Source organism: Apis dorsata, unplaced genomic scaffold (assembly GCF_000469605.1).
Source record: "Apis dorsata unplaced genomic scaffold, Apis dorsata 1.3 scaffold_585, whole genome shotgun sequence".
Lineage (NCBI taxonomy): Eukaryota > Metazoa > Arthropoda > Insecta > Hymenoptera > Apidae > Apis > Apis dorsata.
Window position 1 is genome coordinate 21,735 of NW_006263792.1, and position 17,166 is coordinate 38,900.

The window sequence follows — 17,166 nt, forward strand, 5'->3', positions numbered from 1 at the left end:
TTCTATCATTCGATGAATTCCATCCTTGTTTTATTATATCAACTAAAAATTTCATTTCTTTTTTAAATTGTTTATATATTATGTTTATATATATATATATGTTGATTTTTTCATTCCGAATTTTTTTCAAAACATATGTATGTATTCATTTTTTAATATTACATGTACTTTTAGTTTTTCTTTGATGAAATATACAAAATATCTTATAATTGATAATACAATTAAATAAAAAGAGATTTTATATGAAAAAATAAATTGAAAAAATAGAATAAAAATTTTTCATTTTCGAATAAAATAAAAACAATTTTTAAATATAATTAAATTATATAATATTTTTATATAATTAATAAATATAATTGATATACTTATATAAAATATTATTCTTCATTAGATACGAATGAACTATCGATTATTCTACAAAAATAAGCAAAAAAAAATGTGAAATAAAATTTTATTATTTAAATTCTTATTTTTAAGAAAATTAAGAGTGAATATATATAATAAATATATATAATATACATAATAAAGAAATAATTGAAAATTTTCAAATAAAAAAATTTATTTTACATTTTTTGCTTATTTCCACATATTGAATAATCACTTTATTGTTTAAATTTATCCATATTTAATCAAAAAATAATCAATTGCATATTTTTAGTTTATTTTTTCTTAAAATTATTTTTTGTCTAATTGCATTATTATTTTTATATATAAATATATCTCGTATATCTTCGTTCGTCAGATTCAACGAGGTCTAAATAATTGTTAAATATTTCTTTTTCATTGAAAATAATTTACTTTCATGCTTTGACGAATCCATGCAATCTGCTTATTTTTGCCGATTTCTTATTTTTATCTGATTTCTATTATATATCTATTTTATATTATATATCTATTTCCCAATAGATCGCCAAAAAAAATGTAAAAAATCATAATTCTCATTAATTAAATTTTTTACATGTTAAACTTTTATTATTCAAATATTTGAGAGATAAAAATTTAGAATTCTTATTAACTCATATATTTGCAAGAAGGCAAATTGGACTTTTCTAGAAGTTGATTTGATCTTGATTTTAACGATGGAATAATTGAAATAAAATCTCATGCATGTCTACACATTGCACATTGCATATTTTTATCATTCTCGCGATTTATTTAAAAGTCATAAAGTCATTATATGTCAAAAGCATAATCAATGATTTTGAATGATACATATGTCATTATATAGTGGAATTAAAATTGTAGAATTTGAGAAAAGGATAATTATATCGTACTAAAAAATCTGATTTCAGAACTAGAGTAGGAGATAATAAGTTTTTTCTGAAAAAAAGGAAAAACCAAATATTCCTTCGATTTCAATAGAAAATGAATCTGACACAAAAAATTTAATTGATTGCGTTTCATTCATCGTAAATTAATGATTATTTTTGTGATTATTTAATCGCTAATAAAATTGTATTTTAATGATAATTCGATAAAATTATGTTCCTCATTAATTATATAGCAATAAATTGAGAAGAGACAAAATACGAATCATTATATTTTTTGTTCGCGCATTTAAACTTGCGATTTTCGGAATTTCCGATTTTTATTTGGAAAATTGTTTGGACACTTTTTGTTTCTTCTTCTTATTGTGTTTTAGTTGTGGACAGAAATTCAAAAATTTCATTTCCCAGATTGTTATGTGTAATTGTTTTTTTTTTTCAAAATTTTTAAATATTATGATGCGAAATTTTGCATTTTTGCAATATGCAAAACAATAAGAAATCTTAATAGGGGAAAAAAATTCACAGAAAAGGAGGCAATAATAGATAATTGTATTTTATAATAAAATGATAATGATCTCCAATAATTGAAATCGGGTATCATCATGTCAATGCTTAACTATTACGTAGTTTAATTTTTCTTTTTTTTCAATTTTTTAAAACAAACTTAGATAACTTCTTTCTCGCCATCACAATCTCTATTCGTGCGATTGAGTATTCATATTTTCTTTTCGTGTTTGAATATGCGTGAATATGAATATAAATATACAATAATATAAATTTCTAATTCTTTATATCTTTTTCAGGATGAGATAGAAGTATCCAGAAGAAAAGTTGCATATAGCTGTTTTAAAGCAAAAAATAAATTTCGATATTTTCTTTTAAGTTTTCTTGATTCTTTTTTTTTTTTAAATTTTAAAAATATTTTTAAATAACTTCTTGGAGTTATATTTATTTCTGATTAGATATTATAAAAAGTATAAGAAATTTAATACGAATAAAATGAATTGCTTTTTGATAATTACTTCGAATGGATTAACATTCAATATATTGATAATAAAATTGCACAAAAGTATAAGACGTGAGATAAATTAACAGAAAAACTAACTCAAAAGCATAAAATATTTTCAATATAATAACAATTAATATTTGAATAACAAAGAAAGAAATATTGAATACAAAAAATAACTCGTATAAGAAATATTCAAACAAATTTTCGTACTTACCAAATAGAAATAGAATGAAATTTAATAAAAATATAAAAATATAGATTTAATATTATAATTAAATATCAATGACATATAACAAAATTTTACTTATAAATTTAAATGATTTTAATAAATTTAACTATGTATAATAAATATAAATATACATAAAATATATAGTAAAAACAAATATAAATTAAATAGTAAACATAAATTATATACAACAAAATGAATAAAAAATAAAAATGCTTAAAATATTTTGCTGTTCACTCTCGTACGATCTTGTATCAACTGAATGTAGTTAGAAAAATTTAGTCGAAAGTTTATTTGCATATATAGTATAAACATTTGAAGTATCTATAATCTTAAAAGTTATTTACAATGGTTTGTAAACACTCTTTGATAATGAATGTGACCGATAGAAAATGATTTTTGCATGATTATATAGAAGAAAGCATACTAAGAATATTTCAATTTAAGAAACTGGCATTATTTAAGATTCAAAAGATATTTTTTCTTAATTGTTACATTATTATATTACATTAATATTATGAATATTATATTAATGTAAATAAGTTAGAATTTTATTATATTTCTTTCTTATTAATTTTTTTTATAAATCTGAGAAGATATTGTTTTTTATTTTTTCAATTCTCATATAATATAATATATTATCTACTTCTTTCAATAAAATGTCTTTGTAATATTTTTTTTTAATGTTTCAACATATTTATAATATTTCTTGTGGATAACCTTAAAATTCTATTAATCGCTTTTTTGGTTAAATTTTGCATCATTGAATGATAAAATAGATATATTATTTTTTCTTATTTATTTATTTTTTTTTTATTTTTAGCTCAGAGCAACTCTATTGAATAGAGTTGACATATAATAATAATTTTAATATAAAAAATCCATATAATTCGAAATTTATGTACTATTTGTATATGTATATTATATATATAAATTGGTTTATAAGAAATAATATATATATATTAGTATATTATATTATTTCTTATAAATCAATTTATTAAATCATTTTCTTATAAATCAATCTATTAAATATTTTCTTGATGTATTTCATTAATGATTTATCTACTTGTATACAATAGTATTAATCAATATTCAATATTATCCATATTGAATTTAGTATAGAACATAAGCATCGATTTAATATAAAATAGAATATATATTTCGAAAGTTTCCAAATTACAATTTCAAATATAATTTTGAAGAAATCAAATTTAACAGTCAGTGTCCACGTGACAGACAACAACTTCTATATTAGGAAAGATGGAAATGCTATGTATTTCACTTTTTTTAAATTTTTTTAATTTTATGAATTTTAGTATACATTTCACAATTTTTAACATAATCTTTTTTGGATTGTTTAAGAATACTTATATAATTAATGTTATTAGTTTTTAATATTTGTATCAAAAATGAAAAATTGTATAGTAGTAATTATCTATCCGTATGGAAATTAAGTTTTTTTTAATTTTCATCAATTCAATACAAATATTATTGTTTAAGTATTGTATTTTTTTATATTTATTTTTATTTATTAGATTTTTATATGATAAATATATTTTATATTTTTTTCGAAAAATATTTTAGTTTTGATAACATTTCATTTGTTTATTAGTTTCAGAAGTATTTTCTTTTTTTTTAGTTATTCAATATTTTTCAAAATAAATAATTTATAGATTTACTGAACTTCAAAATTTTGTTTATTAACAAATCTATTCATGTTAAAATAAAGTTCGTTACTCATTGTTTATTTTTGCAATCCAAAAATTACAATTATAAATATTTCATTCAATATTCAATATTCTAAATCCAATAGTTATGATTTCAACTCTAGCAATTTCAATTCTTCTTTTTTTATAATTATTTTTTTTTTAAATCATATATCAATTTAGTTTTATATGATAGAAATATAATGAATTATAATATGAATAAATATGATGAATTATAAATTATTTTGTAAATTCATTACAAAATCTTAAGCACATTTTAGAAAGATCTCTAATTTTTTCAGCAAAATTATTTAATGTTTTCATTTGATCATATACAACAACGTCTTTAATTTTAATCTGTCAGCCAATAAATAATAATAATAAAAATTCAAAATTTTTAATTTGCGAAGTATAATAGATTTGAATATTTGAAATATGTTTACGAACGAAAATTTCTCGTAATTCTTTTTGTGTTTATACAAAATTCAATTCAATTAATTTCAGTTTTCGTTGCAAAAACTTTCGTTTCGAAAAAAAAGATTTTAAGAAGAAGATATTAAAAAAATGAAATATTAATAAAAAAAACACTGGCCAATCACGAAGCATGTACATGATATATAGATTATTCGACATCGATTGCCGATGAACAAACAAATTTAAGCAACATGTATCGAAGAAAATATATTGAATGTAAATATTTTTTGTCAAAAAAAAATTATCGAATTTATTCGTTATTTAAAATGAATAATGAAAAATAATAATATTATAAAACAAATATAAATTAATATTCTAACAAATGAACAATATATTATATTAGAAAATTATTAAATTAGAAAACAATTCAACGAATAAATAGATAAAATCAATCATTGATTGAAAACTCAAACTTTTGGTTCATTTTGTTTTAGATATCTTTCCTTAACATTCACAGACGAATTAATTTTTAATAGATTTACACGTAATATAAAATTGATTATTAATTAATAAAACATTATCGAAAAATAACATACAATATATCATCATTATAATGATTCGAATACTAAAACCTAATTAGACAAAATTAATTTTTTTTTTTGGACTTATATAGAGATTTAATTTTTTAAAAAACAATAAAAAACAAATTTGTTTTTTATTATAATTTATTATTTTACTAATAATGTTAAATAACATAAAATATAACTAAATATATAACTTATTATATAATATATAACTAAATATATAACTTATATAACTAAATATATAAAAAAAATAAAATATCATTTTAAAAAGAAAAAAAAATCAATAAATATTTAAACAGAAATAAATAGAAAAAAAAATTATAGTTTTTTAAAATATAAATTATAATTAAAATAATTATTATAATATAATTATTTATATATTTATAAATTATTTATTTATTTATATAAATACGCTAGTTTTATTCATTTATTTAAATCTGAAAAATGTTCCGTGGATTCTGATGATTTCTTATTTTTATGAATGCTAATAATTATTTTTTTATTTAATGAATTGAATCTTTTTTTTTTTAATATTTCAGGAATTATTTATTAATGGATTTAAACTTATTAATAACATTGTTAGTAGATCAAAATTGATATCTATCTTTTGTTGTCATATTAACATTAATTTTAACGCGTAGTATAATTTTGCAAAGTTTTGCGAATCATATATGTCATTAAAAAAAGTAAAAAGTTTCTATTTTTCATTTATTCAATATATTTAATTCTTATTGCGTGAAATGATATAGAGCATATAATAAATCACTGACAAATCATTATTATATAAATTTTTAATATGAATTAATTGTAATTGAATTAAATTTAATAAAGTTAATAATTTACAGAAAAAAAACAAACTTATTGATAATTCATATTTAATTTAAACTAAAATAAATGTTTTGAGATGTTATATCCATTATAAAGTTAAAATTTAAAAACTTTTTAATAAATTTATAGAATATTTTTGTCGATCTATTCAAATACAATGATGGATCAGTTATCGATTAATTGTCTGTCTACAAATACTATTTTGCTTAATGTGTAAATACTTCGAAACAGGATTTAAGATTTTAATGCATAAGAGTTTTAATGTATAGTTATTAAACATTACATTAAAACAATTATTTTTTTTTTTGCAAATTAATTTGAAAATTAATTTTGTTTAAGCAATATTTAAACCATTGTGCATCGAATCAATGTATCTATCGCTCTTTTCATTGCACGGTCATCACTTGTAAAAAGTAAAAAGTAAAAAGTAAAAAGAAAATTGAAACTTAGAATTATTCTTATGTTAAAAATATTATGATTTTTTTCTGTTAAATAACCTATTATCGATTTCTGATCTATTGAAACAATGCAAAGCTTTTGCACGCCTTGCTAATATTTCATTGAATACATTATAGCATTTTGATATTTGTTACTGCAGCATATATTTTTACAATCTATACTTTTAAGAATAATCAATCTATAAAAATATGATGCATCATTATCTGATTAACACTATAAACAAAATGAAGATATTCGTTATTAAATAAGTATTTTTTTAAAGTAATTGATGATTTTTTCTTGTACTCACTTCAGGTGGCTAATGTTGTGACAATACTATCTTCTTCTATCGTCGACAAAACATTGTCAACGATCATCTTTTCTGTCTGTGTCTCTATGTCTCTATTATTCATTATTTATGTACTGGCAATGTCCGAAACTCTTTATTAATGCGGTGATTTAGATATATAATTTTTGATCATTAATCTGCACCGTCATATTTCCATTACATTGAGCTAAAAATGTTAAAATACTCTTTGGTAATACATGTTAATTATACTATAATAATCCGCATATTGTTTATGGCCATCGTCATGTTTCTATAGGCATATTAAATTATCCATATTGCAATGTTTGAAACTCTTTTATTATTAATGCTATGGCTTTGATATCTTCTTTTTGGATAATTCTTAATATCATTAAATTACATCGTCATGTTTCCATTACATTGGGTTAACATATTAAAAATCTCATTCGCACGATAATTATACACTATAATAACCTGCACATTATCAACGACCAAACTTTCGTTCGTCATACTCTTGCGGATATTAGACTATGCATGTTATATACAATATTCGAAATTTCTTGCAACAATGTGATAGTATTGAATATAATTGTTGATATTATTAAACTACATTGTTTGTACACTCCAATCTGTACTATATAGTAATAAAAATGATTTATTACAAATTGCTAATATTCTAATTAAAAGATTCAAATACAAAATCGGTGTACAAATGAAAATGCACGTAAGAATTTATTAAGTTTATGAATTCACAAAATTCATTCGAGAGTAAAAAAGATCAAAAGTTAAAGAAATTTCTGATTTTTGTTAAATTTATAAGAATAATAAATTGAAGAATTATAAATAATTTGGATGAAATTCCTAGTTCTGTATATTAGATAGACCATAAGGAAAATTTCAATTAGGCTAAGAAGCTTAATTCTTACAATTTTGAGTTTGTATCCATTGCTCATTGCATTAAGAATAACCATGATTAGAAACTTTATGCTCGCTATTGAAATATGCAAACAGTTGAAGGCTAAAAACTGTTTATAATTTATGAATTGAATTATGTTAAATTCCATTAACACAAATTTTTTAAAAATGGCAATCAATCTTACTGTATCGTAAGGTAATTTAATTAAGTCTAACATATTGAATAAATTTTAATTTATTTTATAAAATAAAAAATATAAAATAAAATAAAAAAAATTGGTCATACAGCAGATATATGACAACAAAATAAGTTATCTCAACATATTTGATGCACGGACTAGTCGATAAAAAAGTCTTTTTATATTTTCTTCACTTTCCAATATGTTTCTTTCAAATAAGTGCTTGTTCGTATTTGAATAGTGAACGTTTTTATTTTTAATAATTTTAAAAACTCTTAAAATGGAGGAAAAGTCATTTCTAAAGAAGAAAGTGAAGATTCTTTTTCAGAAATCTAAACATAAAGATGACAATATAGAAAATTTTGATATTGTGATAATAGAACGTAGTGCATATAATGCCTGTCATCATTGTCAAGTGAATTAGAAATAGAATATAATATAAATCGAATAAAAGAAAAAGATATGAATTTTCTCAAAAAATAATGAACAATTTAAAGATGATGCTGATATGATAATTTTTCCAGATAATTATCAAAGTATTGCGAATGTGATGAATGTATTGGCGATAATTCTCGGAAATAATTGTTTTTTCTCGGAATAAATTGTTATAAAAGTGCAAATAGCCACAAATATAATTCTATTCATAGATTGAAATGTTTCAGAAATAAAGAAAGTATTTGCTCTTGTAATAATGAACTTAGTTAGCAAAAATAAGATATAAGTTATTCGTTCACAAATTCATTTATAACAATTTATAACATTTTTTTTTGGCAAAACTATTAGCAAAGATTGATTTTTGCAAATTTGTATTTTTCTCTAAATACGATTATTTATTTAAATATAAAATTGAGAGAAAACTTCAATTCGAATTTGCAATCTTAGTAAAATTATAAAATGTGATATCCTGAACAAAATAGAAGTTTATGAATCGAAAACAGGATATATTTCTAATTTTATTGCAGAAAGAGTACCATCATGAAACAAATGGTTTCATATATCTATGAATATATATATCTATAATATATAATAGTGTAATTTTGTATTATTATCGAAAAAATAAGATTTTGTAGAATAATAAGAATGAGTCGAGAAATAACGAATTTTTAAAAAAATATGACACTGAAACATGAAGAAACATGCTACAAACAAAGAAAAGAAATTATAATATAGAAATGGAAAAGTGAAAAACCGTAATTCAAATGATTTCATAATATATAATAGAAAACATAAATTGATTACAACACATCATCTTTAGAAAAAATTCTAAAATGGTTTAAAAAAATGTTTTTATATCTTTTTTACTGTGCTTTATTCAACTTATGCACAGTCAAAACTTAGTGCACAGTCAAAAAAAAAAAAAAATTTCATAATTTTCTGCTGAATATAACTGGCTGGAGGAAATCTCTGATATAAGTCTGATATTGAAAATGCTATAGAATCATTGGATTAATCATCAACTTTCACTGTTTTCATTTACCAGAAAAATTTACAGGAAAAATTAAATAACATAAATTTATAAAAATTCTTAACAAGAATAGAAATATGTCTATTACTCACACAATATACATCAAGAAACTTCTTACATATATTCTTATATATATATAAATATTGAAATAATGAAATTTTGACATCTTGAGAATATTAACATTAGATAAAATGTAGTAAAAAAAATAACAAATTTTTTATTTTAGTAAAAATTGAGAACTTTAATAAATATATGTCAAAAGTGTCAATTATGATGCGAAAAAGTAATCTAGTACTTTCTTCAAAATTTCTTTAAAAAATATTATTTAATTAAAAAGCTATAGCAGATTTTTCTAATGTAAAACAAAATAAAAGACGAAAATACCTTGCAATTAAATAAAGCGTTCCTCCGATATGTTAATAAAATGTATTTTAATATCAGATCATATTGTGAATTATTGTAAGAGATAAAACAATCTCGTATACATGTAATCACATATACATACACATATATATCTTCATCAATCAATTGCTCATCATCAAAGTGAGAAAACATCATTTTATTCCAATTTTCAAACCAGAGATTTTGGGATCAGAGATCCCATTTCACGCATTTATCAATGGATTACAAATACAAAAAGAAAAGTGTTTAATGGTAAAATGTAATACTACAGGAAAAAAAATTAAAAAAAAATAATAATAAATTCAATTCTTCTATTGAATTACAAGAAACTGATCAGAATTGATAAACAATTCAATGAAGTGAATATATAATGCCTTCGTATGCGTTATTTTTCGTGATGTTTTATCTATTAATGTTATATGCAAATCTGTCAAGATCTGTTAATTGAATGTTAAGGAAGGATACGAAGAAGAAGAAGAAGAAGAAGAAGAAGAAGAAGACATAATAGTATTTTTCAAAGTTTAAGTTGAATTTTCGGTGAGTGATTAACTTTATTAATTCATTGAATTATTTTTTGTATTTTAATTTTATCTATTTACTTATTGAATTATTTTTTTTAATTTAATGTAGACTGTAATTTATGATTTATTTTCTTATTCCAAATATATTATTATTATTTATTGTTTACTTATCAAAAAAGTTTTATATTTATCTTTTAATATTATCTATTATTTTGCATTATTCATTTTGAATCACAAATTCGATTTATTCGTTCATCCGCAAATAGCAATTAATTAATTTATTCATGAATAATATAATTTTTTAAAGTATAATTGGATAAAAACATATTTGTTATATTTAATACACTTTTTTGAACTTTGATAGATATTGTTTGAACTTGTTTGATCGAGTTTGATTGTACATATTCAATACTATTATCATAGTTTAATTAATTTTTGTTGATAGCCAGTATTTTTTGTTGATAATAATTTAAAATTAAAATAAAAGTTTTTGCAAAAAAAAATGTTATTTGAAATTATTCTATCACCAGTTAACATGAACTTTTTCATTTTTGGAACACTCTGAAATTCCAAAAAACTTAATATGCATTACCTGTCAAAAAAAACAATGTCTTTCAATAATTCTATTTTTTCAACTATATCAAATGTATTTTTGAATTTATTTTGTAATATATAATAATATATAATCAATTTTGTAATATATAATATGAATATCCTTATGTTCGTAATAATGAAATTTTTTTTAGTAACAATCGGATAATTTTATACGAAACAATAGTTTTAATCTAGTTATATAATAAAAAAAATTATTTCTTAAATTTATAAAATAGAAATTCGATTAAAAGCTATAAAAATTCAAAAATGAATGAAATGATGTTTAGCTATGTAGTGATATATATGAATGTAGTGAAAGTGATATAAATAAATCCTAAATAAAGACATTTTTTGAATATCAATGGAAATGTTATACGTGCTGTTTTAGATTATCCAAATTATTTAGCTATATATAAAAATACAATAGAATAGATTATTTTGTATATAATTCTTAAAAGAATTAAACAAGAATGGAATTTTTCAATATAAAAATGAAATCTAAAAAAATAAAAATCGATAAAGATATTCGAATAAGAATTAGAGAAAAAATATATTTAATAATCTAAAAATTGAGCAATGCAAAGAATAAAATATAATAAAAATTGATATAGAGTATTGCTTTATGAAATTTGTATTGTTTTACTTAATATGAATTTAATGTATACTTTTTTATGATGTTATATTTATATATATTTTATATATATATATATTTTATTATTTTATTAAAATACATTATTTTCATTTATGTTTTTATGAATTATGTTCATATTCATTATATTATTATGATAAACATAATAACATTCTTTTATTTCTTCTACTTATTTCACAAATTAATAGATTTTAACAAATATATTTTAAAAAACAATTTTAATATTAGAAATATATGAAATCGAAAATTATGAATTTTTAAAAATACTTTATTTTATGAACTATATTAACTGCCACTTCTCTCATTATTCAAACAAAAAAGTTTGTCCCTATTTTTCTCATATAGCGCTAAATTTTATTATATTATCGATATCTAATAATATTGATTTTTGTAAACCAATATTTATTTAATAAATCGATATTTATTTAACATTTTACAAACTTAATTGTTGGCTATCATGCGACTATCTGATTTAAAATATAATTTATCCTAATCTAATTATGAATGATTAACATGTTTGTTAATTTAAATTTGTAATCATTGATGAATTTGTAATTATATAATTTATATAATATAATATAATACATACAAATTAATAATATTATTACGAGCGTTGATAGCCACATGGAACGAATGTTATGACCAATGAACATGAATCGCGGCATTGGAAATGACAACATCAATTATCATTGATATCCAAAATATAGATTTAACGAAGATAATATTTATACAGAGCAAAATGGACGTGTTGCTCTCTGTTGTTTGCAAAAATATTTTATTTAATAAATTTATTAGTTTTGTTAAAAATCCAACTTAATGAGACTTTGAATTTTATTGCATAAATGGAATGTTTAAATGCTCAAAGAATTACCTAGTTGTAAGACTGTATAATTTGACTTTGTGCTCTTGATTTAAATTATATTTATTTATTGATTTGATCTGTATCTATCTCAATTGAATTCTAAGTAATATTGGAAAACTTCTTTGTCTGAATCTTTCGCGAAAATACAAACTAAGAGGGAATTAAAGAAACCAAAAATCGCGTTAAAGAGTACTTTTCAAGAATAGGCCTTCGCGTCACAGTACATAAAGATTAAGATCCTTGCGACCTCTTTTCTGGTGATTTATCAGGAGTATAAAAGTATTTGGTGCGCAAATGTAATTTATAAAATGGCCATCGCTGTTATATTTTTCGATTGCTGCATAAAATCTGAAAAATGTTAACGAATTGTATCCGCTTATAAATTACATAAATTAAACCTAAACTGTTTATAAAATGCTGGAATTATTAAAAATGAAATTCTGTTTGGTCGCTTCATAAGTCAGTCTTAATTTTTGTTCTTAATATATCTTATTTAAAATTACTGGTGACTTTAATATTGGTTGATAACGATAATCGAATTACTTATACTATACTATATAAATTATAACTAAATATAATATATATAATGTATGTACATATCATATTAATGCTGATACATTAATCTTAATTTTATAAAGTATCTTTATATCATTTGCATTGTTTTGGTTTCGCTAGATCTTTGCTCATTTGCAGAGTTATGTTTTTAAATTCGATATAGTATAAGAATCTTATATTATATAAGAGCATCATTTTGAGCCATAAAAATTGCATATCATTTTTTAATAACATGTGTTCTATCAATTAATATAGTCATAATCATCATAAGCAATTCTATCCATCCATATTCTAAGCATATCTAAACTTGTATGTCTGTCTGTATCAGTAACAATCCAACACACATGTCAATCTCATGATACTTCCTATTGATATTATATTATATGGTGAGATGGTCAAGTACATCAATATTCGAAGAAATCTGAACCTAATATATTTGTTTGCATCGTTTGCCATTCTTATTTGTTACTGTTTTATATGCATATGACTTGTTGTCTTTAACAAATCCAGTTGAAAATCTATGCAAGAGTGATATTCTTGCAAAATTGAAAATCATATCATCATTCTAATACATATATCTGGATTGTCAATATCCTATATCACTTAACATTTTCTTAATCTTCACATCTCCACATGTCCAGTTCAATCTCTTTTTACATTTATAAAATCTTTTCCGTGCGATTAACAGATACTAATATTTATATGACTTATCATACATGACTTATCATACATGGCAAACACATTTGGCCTCCATATCATACAATTTTGCAATTATTGAGATTGCTACATCATATAAAAATAAAGTAGTAAATTACTAAATTTAAACTATTGAAAACTATTGAAACGAAATATTGAAAATGAAATGAAAATGAAATTATCTGACCGCTTCATAAATCAGTCTTGATTTTTATTCTTAACAAAATGTATATAAATAGTTATAAATTAATTATTAGTTAAAATAATTAAATAATCATTTTAACTATCATGAAAATTATAAATAAAAATATATTTTAAAATTTTAAAATTATAAATAAAAATAAAAGAATGAATGTCAATCGAATGCAACAATATATATTTTACCTGTATTTCATAATATATATATATAAAATACAAATAAAAACATAGCATGTTTATTTAAAAATATATTTCTTTTTAATGGCAGTTTATGTAATTATATTCTGTATCAATTCTATATTACAATTGTCCTATTTTTTCTATCATTAAAAATCTAAATTCAATTCTCTTGTGATGAATTTCTATAAAATTACTCTCACTTATATATATAATACTACTAGATTAGATAAAGACACATTATGTGACACAATGCGACTTTTATTGGTATTGATGAAAACCTAGTCACGTGACATGCGCCTTTAGTCATATATATACATAATATGCAGTGATATATATATATAAAGATATATATGAGAATAATATAAATAGTAATAATGATATATTTTCTATCGCAGAAAAATAATAGAAGTACCTTGCAATTATTCAATATCCTTTTATTTATACGTTTATATGAAAAAATTTGCTGAAAATAAGTATCACAAAATGATAGAGAAGCAAAAAAGATCCTTAGCTTGAATTTATCTTCATCTTTGATATTTTTGAGAATTATGTTTTGGCCTCTGATCATATGCTAAAAAACTTCCCTTGAAAATCGTGAATTTAGAAAGATTTTTAAATTTTTATATAAGATATTATATAAATAAAACAATTATTTTCATAATTATGAAGTTAATGCATCTTATTGTTTGTTATTGCCTTTCTCTGTTGCGAATTGATATATATATCCATGTTGACAAATAGCGCTCTAGAAACAAAAGTACATGTAAAAATAGTTTATCTTCTATTCTGATTAATCAGATTCGTATCGAACGTGGATAATATTAATATAATATAATATATATAATATATTAATATAATATAATATAATATTACTTTCTAATTAGTTTTTCCCTCCTATTAATTCTTAGGACATAGTCAGATTACACATTTACAGTTTTTTTCAACAATTTTATAAAATAGTATATGAATTCAATATATTTAAATTTATTTACATATATATATGTTAGTTAACTTGATTATTTCAAATGTGCTAAAATATGCGTTGTATGAATAATAAAAATTATTTATACAAAAGTGGAAAAACATATTACGTAATATTTATATTTTTTTTTAGGTGGAGACTGAAGATTTGAAGATTTGAAAATCAACCTGGTTTTTTTATAAATGAAATGGCATTTTTTGTATCATGAATCAATCAAATATTAAATTATGAATGAAAATATGAATATTTTCATATTTTTTAATATTAATTATTTACAAAATAATTTTTAATAATATAGATTCATTATTTGAAAAAAAAATAAATCGAAATATATAGATCAAATACAACGTTCTTTTATACAACGTTCATATATCAACAAAAGTTTATTATTTTTATTACTTTATTATTTATAATAACTTTTATTGTCTTATATTTATTTATCTTCAAATTAAAAAATATGTTGTACAGTACGTAAATATTCATCCATTTAACAACTATAAGATATATAAAAACAATAAAGAAAAAATAGATGTAAAATTTAAATAAAAAATATAAAATTATACTTTAATTAATTAATCTTTATTAATATAAAATAAAATGATATTTTTCTAAAGTTCATAAATATTGTAATAATGAAAAATCATAATGTATAATAGCAATTTAAATGTAAAACTATTCAAATTAATTATTATAGTTAATTATTATATTATTATATTTATTTTTTAATTAATTAATTTAATTAATTAAATTATTATTATATAAAATTAAAATTTAAAATTTCTTAACTTAATATTTAATAAAATAATACTTAGATTTAATTATAATTTCTAAACAATTTGATATTGATTTCACTAATTTCTATTAAATCTAATATTTTTTTTTTTTTACATTGTTGTATAGTCCAGAATAAAATTATTGACGACCCTATATTTTTGTTTTTGAATATATATGTAAGAATTTATATATTTTGTATAGCTTACACATTTTATGTTCTATTCTATATAAATGTATTGAAAATCACTTTCGTCAAACATGAATTACTGAAATTACAGAAATATAAATTAGAAATAGAAATTAAAATTAAAATATTTATATGTATTTTTATAGATATGAGTGTAAATAAGATATGAATGTAAATTTCTTGTTAGCTATTCAGCTGCTTATGAAAGAAAAAGAATTCGAATAGAATCCCAAACATCGTTATATTTTTTTCATTTTTATTCAGAAGTAGATTAAAATGAAATCGAGAAACTTCTATTATTCCATTTGAAAAAGTATTCTATATCAAAAATTGTGAAATTCATGAATAAAAAAGTCATAAAGTTATTCGAAACTTATTGAAAGATAGTGATAATTATAGAAAATAAAAATCAACCATTAACAGACCATGAAAAAAGTACGTATAACTTTCAATTTCAAAGATACAATAATAGAAATTTTGAAGACGCTGAATATTATATAAAAAATTAAAGCATCTTGCTTTAACATTTGAACATTTGATAAAGAAAAAAATGTATATTTAAAAAAAACATTGGAGATAAGTAATGACTATTCATATTATCACGATATAAAAAAAAACAAATCCATTGGTAAATGAAATTTGAGCCGAAATTAAATTCCATAGAAAAACAGATATATTAATATTTTATTTCGATCGTATTATTACATATATTATTATATCGTATTATTTAGATCGTATGAACAGTAAACAAAAAATATATTGATTTAATCGATGAATAATTGAGCTAAACATGATATTCGAATAATGGAAAAAAATTGGATTTTCCAAAAGGATAATATATATAAAATATAAAAATTATTTTTTTACGAAAAATTTAAGATTAGTCTGCAAGATCTCCTGAATATAAAAAAAATGTATGAGTAGAAAGAAAGACAATTTAAAATTCAATAAATTAAAATTTAAAATTATTCAAAATTCATATAATTTTGAGCAAAAAATAATTAAAAATTATATAAATCAATACTTAATTGCACTTAAAAACAAAAATTTTGAAATACAAAATATTAAAATTTTTTTATATTCGTTATATAAATATATTTTGTAATGTGTTACATTTTATCTCTAATTTATTTTCTGTTTACATTTCTTTTTCCAACTTCAGTGATTCATATTCGACGAAAGTGATTTTCAATATGTTCATGTAAAATAGAACATAGAATATGCAAG